This window comes from Cavia porcellus, unplaced genomic scaffold (genome assembly GCF_034190915.1).
Source record: "Cavia porcellus strain 051 isolate PalLab524CR breed Dunkin Hartley unplaced genomic scaffold, mCavPor4.1 scaffold_19, whole genome shotgun sequence".
NCBI lineage: Eukaryota > Metazoa > Chordata > Mammalia > Rodentia > Caviidae > Cavia > Cavia porcellus.
This window is the reverse complement of record NW_026947502.1, coordinates 5,619,989-5,629,027: the sequence shown is the minus strand read 5'-3', so window position 1 is coordinate 5,629,027 and position 9,039 is coordinate 5,619,989. Positions and strand designations below refer to the sequence as shown.

Here is a 9,039-nt window from a genome sequence, read left to right as displayed (position 1 = left end):
CTGGACCTCACCCAGCTCTCCAAGGCTGGGTTGGCTGCCACTACTTCCGGCCCAGAGTACCCACTCACCCAGTGTGGGCGACGGCTTCGTTGACCCGGCACTGACTTACCTTGAGTTCACTGTGTTTCATAAGTGTGGTTTCTTAGAGCCTCACTGCCTGGCTCCTGGGCGCTAGCAGAAACAGGCCAAAGGTGTTTTTCACTTATAAGTGGTGTAGGAAAAATTGAGGTGAATTCCCCGGCTGTCGTGTGAGTGCTTTATTGATTACGGAGAGCCAATCAAATTAGTTGTCAGAAGAGAATGCAGATGGCACCATGTGGAATGGATTTTCTATAACCCTAATTGCATTATTTCAATCAGCAGGTGAACACTGCATGGCTTGCGGTAGGGTTGGGGAGGGAGGGCTGGGGCAGGTTGGCACACTGTCTGGGCCAGACTGAGGAGGTGGCTTAGAGTGTCATGTGCATTTTCATATCAAGATCAAGGCATTAACAAAATGAGTCTGGCTTGCATTATGGATTGAATGCCAGGAAGGGAGGCCTTTCGTCGTAAGCTTAGAGGAGAGAATGCCTCTTCTACCCTCGGAGTCCGGAGATGGGTCAATCCCAGGTAGAAACAGATTGAAACAGCCCCCTTTCTCCTTTCAAAGGCATTGTGTGGCTAAGAGCTGCGCATGGTGGCAAATACCTATAATGCCAGCACTTCTGAGATCAAAAGTTCAAGCCCAGCCCAGATAAGTGACTTAGTGAGACTCTGTCTCAAAGTAAAAAATTAAAAAAGGGTTGGGGATGTAGCTAAGTGCAAATGATGTAGGGGGATGAAAGTCCCAACCTCCTGTATGTCCGGTACGAGTTCATGTTCTTTAAAACCAAAGGATGAATTTTAGAAACAATGGAGGTTAAGAGCAGAATATACTGATTGAAAGAAAGGAAGGTTCTGTCTGAGAGAGACAGAAGGGGCCCCGAGCTGGTCACCAGAGATTCTGCCTTTTCCAGGGAGTTTTACAGAGTAAAATCATGGGGTGAGACGGATTCAAGGTGGGGAAAACGGGGAACTCCCAAGGCAGATGGGCGTAAGGTGGGGCAGAGCTATAGTTAACCAATAAGGTTAACTGTTCAGGTACAATTGATTAAATTAAGAAAAAATGGGGAAGAGAGTCATGTAGAAAGCAGGCATTCTTAGGGAGCAGGGACTCTTCCAGCCGGGGGTTGGGATGGTGACTCCTGATTTCCTCAGAGTGGTGGAGACTAGTTAGAATATCAGTCCTTAGGATGTGGGTGCATTTGTTTGATCTTTTGTCTTGAGGCCTGACCCACAGAAGGAGGTGTCTGTCTCCCCACAGTTGCAAGGTACCTGGGCACAGTTGCAAGGCACTGGCTCCTTGGAGGACCTAGCCCTGTCTGACTGCCTAGAGTATTTCTAACTAACTCAGCTGCCTGTAACACGAAGACTTTTGGTACCAGGAAGAAAAGAAAAGAAAGGGAAAAAAAGAAAAATTTCTGTTCTTTACCAGCTGTATACTCTCCGAGTCTTGGTTTCCTCATTCGGAAAATGAAGATACTTAGGGTACCTTTGTCACAGCAGAAAGACTGATTATGTGGATGAAAGGAGGAGATATTAAGAGAGATCATGCATAGAGGGTGTTTAGCGTTCTGCCTGGCGCAGTGTGTGTGGTCTTTCTGGCCACACTGCGCTCAGTTGGTGGTGACAGTTTTTCCTGCCTGCCTTCCTCTGAGCACCTGGAAGGCTGAGAAGGGCTCCCAGGTTAGGTCGCAGGATGGCTGGGTTGGTGATGGAGCAAAAGCCAACCATATAATTTCTGCTCTTCTCAGAAATTCTCTTGCCAGGGTGGGTGAAGTTTGGGTTTAGCTTCTTTTCTGATTGGGCCGGGCAGACATGGAGCTCTTCCTAGAGACTAGCTGAGCCGAGCTTCTGTTCTCCGCTGGACGTGAGGCTGCTTTCGCAGCTGTTGCTCACCTACCACTCCCCTGCTCGCTCCCCAGCTCCCCAGTGCCTGCCAGCAGGCTCAGTTCCACGGGGAGCCCAGGCCTGCGCCATCACAAAACCACTTAACATTTTTAAAGAAATCAAAGGCTTCACTGGTTTCTTAAACTTTGTGTGGCAGATTTTTGGATGATCCTCAACACAGCGTGTGATCATTTACAGTTCTCCCTCTGGGTTAGAGTTCTCTGTAACTGAGAGTGCAGTCTAATAGGAAGCGGGGTTTGGTACACAGTAAAAATGGCAGGTGCTTTGTAGGCAGCTGAGCAGCCGTGCTGTTGCCTGGCAGCTGCGGGTTCTGAGGGCACAGCTGCCTCTTCCCTGTGGTGGTGCTGGCTAAAGGCAGCCGATCAATAAACACCAACCTCATGATGCCCGCGGCAGCAACTTCTTCCTTCCCTGGGGCTGCTGCGGCCTGCACTGAGATCCCCCACGAAGTCCTGGACCAAAGGAGCAGGGTGAGAGTGAGGAGGAAGGTGCGTGGGACCAGTGGGCCCCCAGCCAAGGCTCCCTTTGTCATGGGTGGCCTGGGATGGTATCTGTGACTCCTGTATACCAGGCCTGCCTCTCTGGGATCTTTTGGCTCTCCACATTTTGGTCACTTTCTTCTTTCAATGGCAAAATCCTTCTTTCCTCTCCCAGCTCCAGCTGAGCACATGTTCCTATTTCATACAAGTGCATTCCCTGCTTAAGAAGAAAGAAGGTCACAGCTGGGGATTTAGCTCAGGGGCATAAGCGCCTGCCTGGCAAGCCTGAGGTTGTAAGTTCGATCCCTAGTGCAAAAGAAAGAAAGAAAGAAAGAAAGAAAGAAAGAAAGAAGGTAGCATGGCATAGACAGGTGCAAGACAGCATCGGGGCCCACCCTACCTGTAGGTCCTTTGGGGTAGAAAGAGCAGCTCTCATCTCCACCACCATGGCCGAGCAGAGGAGGAGGGAAGGCAAGCCTATTCAAGGCGACAGCCTGATTCCTGTGACCCAACCTTAGCCTCTGGGAACATGTCCAGGTCCTGGGAGGAGAGAGAGAGGCTCAGCTTACCTATTCCATGCCCCTCACAAGTGGAGGCCAAGGTCTGGGATACCAAATGATCTTAGAGGAAATAAGCGAGCCCCAGTAAGTTCACGGTTCAGAGTACTGAACTCTTCAAAGAGAAAACTCCAAGGAAATCTAATTAGGAAGCCTGTAATCCAATAAGTGTCTGTGCTCTGGGGCTGTGTGAGGGAGGAGTGGGAAGGAGAGGGGAGAGAAAAGCTGGGGAGGGACCTTGGTGTTTTTACTTACTTCTAGCGTGGCAGGAGCCCTCGGTGAGGGCAGCCTGGCTGGGATGCTGATGAAAGGCTTCTGTTGAGGGAACCAGAGACAGGGTGAGCCCTGGTGAGAGCCATCTGGTTGTTCTAAGCCTGGAGAGATGCAGGCACTGCCGAGGAAGGCTCCTGGGGTGGCCCCACCCCACCCTCCTACGCACAGTGAAATCCTGAGTTCTCCGTGGTAGAATCCTGACTTCTCCCACGGTCAGCCTCTCACTTGTTTGGATCTGTGATCAACACTGACAAGACTGGTGTCCATCTGCAAATGTATTTTCTGTTACTCTGCAGGAGCCAAGCCGCAGATTAGATATAAACAGGTTGCAGGGACTGGTCGGCAGGATGGGGAAGAACAAATGCATGAGCTTTGCCCTCTCCAGCACTCTCCTGCCCTCCGTAGCATTCAGAGACCTCCAGCACCTGGTGTCTGGACGGTGGTGCGGTGGGTAGCGAGAGGGGTCACCAGGAATACATGATGGATAACTGAAGCACCAGGATTACAAAACAGTTTAGTTTTTCCCAGATTATCAGACTTAAGGTTGTAGTTTAGCTTTCGTTCTTGCTCGCTGTTTTGATGGAAGATGAGGGGCAACAGGATGGGAAGCGCTGGGGGAGCTGCATGTGTCCCGATCCCTCTATCTGAGCCCATGCTCCAGAGCTTAGAGTGACTTGTGCCTATGTTTCTTGTCCAGTGCAGCTTTTGAAATTTCGGGGGAGGATGGTGGCGGATAGAGAAACAAAAACAAGCGTGGAATGCTGAAAGCTGAGGTCTGGTGGAGCCTCTCTCCTAGTGGATGAAAAGGAACTGCCCAATGTCTATTTATACACTCAGCAAGCGGTTGAGGACAGGTGACACCCCTCTCCTAAGGGGAGAGAGGGCCTGCCTAACAGTGGGTCTGACTCACCTTGTGTGCTGGGGCTGGCCTTGCTTTAGTCCCGCTCAGCCACTCCCTACGCATGTGAACCCTACTGAAATCAAAGTAATAACTGGCGCCCTGAACTCAGTAAGCAATCTCCTAAGAGCCCTTCTTGCATTTAGTCTTGCTTCCTCCCATTCCTCCCTCCACACTGAAGGTCAAAATATTTTTCTAGAATATAACTGAGTGCAGCTCTGATAGTTTCCTTTTTTCAAAGGGCAGGGCTCCTTGGAGGACCCCTTGGCATGGAATGTAGGCCTTGTGCAGTTGGTTCCTGGTCCTCTCCAAGCGCCGCCCAGTCCTGCCCTGTTGGCACCCGAAGGTGTGCAGGTGGAGTGTAGGAGGCACACAGCTCCTCCCACCCCTTGTCTTTCTGTGCATTTGCACCACAGAGGCTGTGGACTTGTCTGGCGAGTCGAATAATTGGTGGTGGAGAAGTGATTCCAGATGATTCATTTTGTTTATTCTCTTGCCCTAGGAAAGCTGAAGCACTGGGGCAAGTCTTCAGGAAACAGCGCCCTGATCTTTAGGATGTTACAAACTGTGGGCTTTTCAAATAAAGTCCACACTGTGGTGAAGAGGTAGAGGGCTGCTTCTTTGTCAAGGCCGCACCTTACTTATGAGATGGCACACGGGCACTGATGGCCTTCTTACTGCTGTAATTGCAAAGAAACCCTCATGTGCTTGCTGATACATGCTGAGCCCCTCTAATTCGAAAAGCCCCCCAAATTTGAAAATTTTTAGCATCAACATAACACCACAAGTCGAAGATTCCACATCTGTTTCATGCACAAAATTGTTTTAAAATAGTGTGGAATTATCTTCAGACTGTGTGCATAAGGCATATGTGGAATGCAAATGAATTTCATGGTTAGACTTGGGTTTGGTCCCCAAAATATCTTCTTATGTATATGCAAGTTTGCAAAATCTGAAAACAATCTGAAATCTGAATCACTGCTTGCTCCAAGAACTTCTGATAAGGGATAATCAGCCTACCGAATGTGACTCAGAAACACATTTGAAATGGCCAAAGTTAGGGGTACGTATGTAGCTCAGTGGCAGAGTGCTTGCCCAGCATGTGTAATGCTCTGGGAAAATAAGGCACAGGTAATAAGAGAAAGGCATGTATTTTGGTAAAGGAAAATGACAGAAAGAAAAAACAAATCTGATGTGGAGTACAGTGTGGCCTTTTCCTTCTAAACATGTTAACTGTGGGATGGGATCAGGCATGAGGTATTTCTGGGCTTTGCCAGGAGTCACATTCTGATGGATATTTGTGAAGAGAGACTTGCCTTTCATACTGCAAGGTATGTCAGGAAGGAAGGAGGTCATGGGGGCCCTTCTTCATATGAAACTAACAGGCCCACCCACACTGGTTACCTACAAAGGTCATTAGCAAGTGTGCAGGTCACTGTCCTTGAATGCAGAGGAGTCCGTGAGGACTACAGTGACAGATATGAAGGCTGAGAGTGGAAATCTTGACACACGGGGAACTAGGGCCCTTAGAGAAGGAGCAGAGCAGATGAAATACAAGATAGCAAGATACGATAGAAGAAAACAGTAAGCTGGAGAAGACGTGGGCATGGACCTTGAAAGGGGCTACCATGCTCCAGGCACAGCAGGAAAATGAAATCAGTATCCGGCTACAGCCTCACCACTTTTGAAAACAGTTTTAGTATGAAAAATTCAAACATATAAGACAAGAAAGTACGGTATGTCTCCCCTCCTCATGTGCCTGTCACCAGATAGGTCACTGAAATGCTCCCGCGTTTGCCCTTTTCTCCTCTTGTTCTTTCTTTTTCTTCTTTCCTTTTGCTTTAATTTTCACTATTGTGTTTTAAATCAAGTCTCACATATCATATTACACCTTTTGTATATCTGGAGTACATCCCTAAAAAGTGGGTATTTTTCTCATATCTACAATACTACTATCATACTAAATATAGTTATTTGGTATATAATTGTCATTTATTATATTTGGAATAATACTGAGCCATAAGTCAGTTTTCCTGAACATTTAAAAAGAAAGACCATGGCTATACCACCCTGAACATGCCCAGTCTTGTCTGAATGTTTACAAAATGCCTTTATAATTGGTTTGTCTTTGTCACCATGCAAACAGAATTCATATATGTGATTTCTTTGGTTGTTTTACAGTATGTGCTCATATTCTTAAAAAAATTCCTCCTTTCAAACAATGAAGATTAAACTTACTCTCCAAAATCTAGGCTAGATTTAATGACTTGCTCTTAACAAAGAATGGTTCAGAAATAAGATGAGTACATGGGTGCCAAGGCTGGGTCACCCAAGCCATTGTTTTCTCACCTCATGGTCTTCTGTGAGAGGACCAGTTGCCCATGTCCAGGCCATTCAAGCAGTCCATGTAAAAGTCCACTTTGGGAGGCACTGAGGACTCTTGCCTCAACCAGTATCAGCTCACCAGTCATGAGAGAGAGAGTCCACCCAGAAGAGTGTCTTAACACTCATCAATGTTTGGGTGAATCTGAACCCTAGCTCACACCTTCACTGTAACTTCATGATGGAGCTGAACCACAACCACCCCGCTAACCTATCTCTGAATTCTTGGCCCAGGAATTGTGAGATTGTAGCTTCATGGTTGTTTTAAGCCATTACAGTTTGGGGTAATTTGTTATGTGCTGATCGATAAAGAAAAGAATTATAATTTTTCTAAAGTCTCTTTTAATGTAGGGCTCATTACCATTGTATTTCTATTTTTGTCATGTTTTATAAACTGAGTCATTTCACAAAATGTCCACCATCAGTATTTGTCTGTCAGCTTCCCTGTGGTGTCCTTTAACTTGCTCTTCTGTCCTCCAAATAGAAGTCAGTTCAGAACTTTGATTTGGGTTCAGTATTTTTGGCAAGAGTGCTCCATAGATTTGTACTTGTGTGTGCATTTATGACCATCACAAGGTGTATCACCTTCCAGCAGTGCTAGGGCTAACCAGTAGGGTCTGGTGGTCTGGCAGCATTTTTAGATTTCAAGAATGCAAGAGAAAAGTCCTATATACCATCATGCCATCATAAAGAATAAATTACACACTGTGGGAGCCAGATCAGAGAGAGATGACCAATGAAGCTGGTTTTCTACAACAGAATGCCTGATTATGACATACAGACATTCATAAATTACACCAACTGCAGAGACTTCTTGAGGAAAAAAGCCCTAAGGATGTGTATAGATTATCCATACAGCATTTGTTAATACAGGGCATATCTGAGAATCCCTCGTGTATCCAGGCACTATGGTAGGTAGAGCCAAGCTGTCTGGGAAGGAATGAAATTAAGCACTTGAACACAGAGAAGCCACACATGGAATGCAGGGCCAAGTGGTGAACTCCACCAGTGACACAGACTGAAAAGTCAGGGCCACCTTCATCAATCTGCTCCGGAGCCCTGTAGGTCTGGCCATTATTCCGAGGCAGCTTGAGTGGCTCCTCCTGCACAGCCATCTGAGTGGAGGTGGGGATGGGACGTTCACAGACCCCTGGGCTGTGGGCTGAGGGGATGAGAAGAGCACCATCGGGCAAAGCGCAGGCTCGGTAGCTGAGAGGCAGCTCAAAGTGAGGGGCTGATCCTAAGCTAGCAAGGAAAAGAGCTCAGGCTGTGCAAGGGATGCCTGCAGCACTGGTGAGGCGGGGCGGTTTTGCTGGCAGGAGTTGGAGAACAGTCTGCTGATGGATGAATCTTCAAGTTTCTTGCCTTCTTCTTGGGATTGGACTTTGGATGTGAAGGGGCATTAAAGGAGCCTTGGAGATGAGCGTCACAGATGTGCAGGGAGCAAAAGAGGAGTCCTCTTGTAGCCCCCTGGTTCTGCCCAGTGTCTCTTCTGCTGGGAGGATTGCCCCGTGTAAGCCCATCTTCCCCTGGGCCCACGGTGCAGGTCCAGCAGCCGCTGTCAGTGCACACGTCCCAGTTGGCAGCCTTGACAGTGACCCATTCTCTGCCTCTCACTCTAACAATCATGTCCAGGGTGGGGGGCTGTACACCTTGTGGCAGAGGGTTTCCTGCCCCATGAGGCTGCTGCAGGCCTGTGTACTGTGTAATGGTGCCTGGCTTTGGATGGACTCAGGGTCCAACATCAGGTGCTCGGTGAGAAGCAGACAGGTGGGCTCACCCAGCACCACTGCCAGGTGGAGGTTAGGGCTGCTTATCAGACAGTGCCTGGCTTTGAGCCTCTCCTGTCCTATGAAGAAAGGGCTGGAATGGCTAATGTCTCGCAATGAAGAAGGAAGACCAGTTTTAGAAATAAATAGGTAATGCTTGTTTTTCCTGGAGTACATCTCTGAGCAGGTTTAACAGACAGCTGTCAAACCCTCTGCAGTTAGAGCCTGTCGACCTCCTCTCTGTGTGAGCTGTTCCCTGTACCCTTGGGGTGATGCTCTGTGACTCAGTGGGCTGTCCACCTCCCCAGCAGTCCCTGTGCCCTGCTTGATCTTTTTCTCTTTTTTCTTATTGCTTCTCTTGAGAGGCAGTATAAAGCCTCCCACCCTCGCCAAGCTCTGACTTCCCAATCTAGTTTTAACTCCTGCATATGTGTTTTAAGTCACTTTCTCACTGCTGAATCACAGCACTGGACACCCAAAACTCAGATGAGAACAGGTTTATTTTGGCTCACAGTTGCAGAAGTTTCCATTCATGAACGCTGGCTCTCAGGCAGAAGTGGCATCCCGGAAGGGCCTGGGTGGAGGAGGAAAGCAGCTCACAGCGTGGCTGTCGGAGCAGAAAGAGAAGGGGAGCTGAGAGGGCTGGGAGGGAAATGCACCCTTCTAGGTTACACTTCCGGCACCCTGCCTCT

General features: G+C 48.2%; 1 long non-coding RNA gene across 1 annotated transcript; it reads right to left on the bottom strand.

Annotated features, from left to right (window-relative positions):
- Window positions 1-242: 242 nt before the first annotated feature.
- On the bottom strand, window positions 243-3,410 carry LOC134471584 (uncharacterized). Its single transcript, XR_010041046.1, has 2 exons — window positions 3,281-3,410; window positions 243-3,008 (listed from the first exon to the last, which is right to left on the bottom strand). It is a non-coding gene; the product is annotated as an uncharacterized LOC134471584 (long non-coding RNA).
- Between the last annotated feature and the right edge of the window lie 5,629 nt (window positions 3,411-9,039).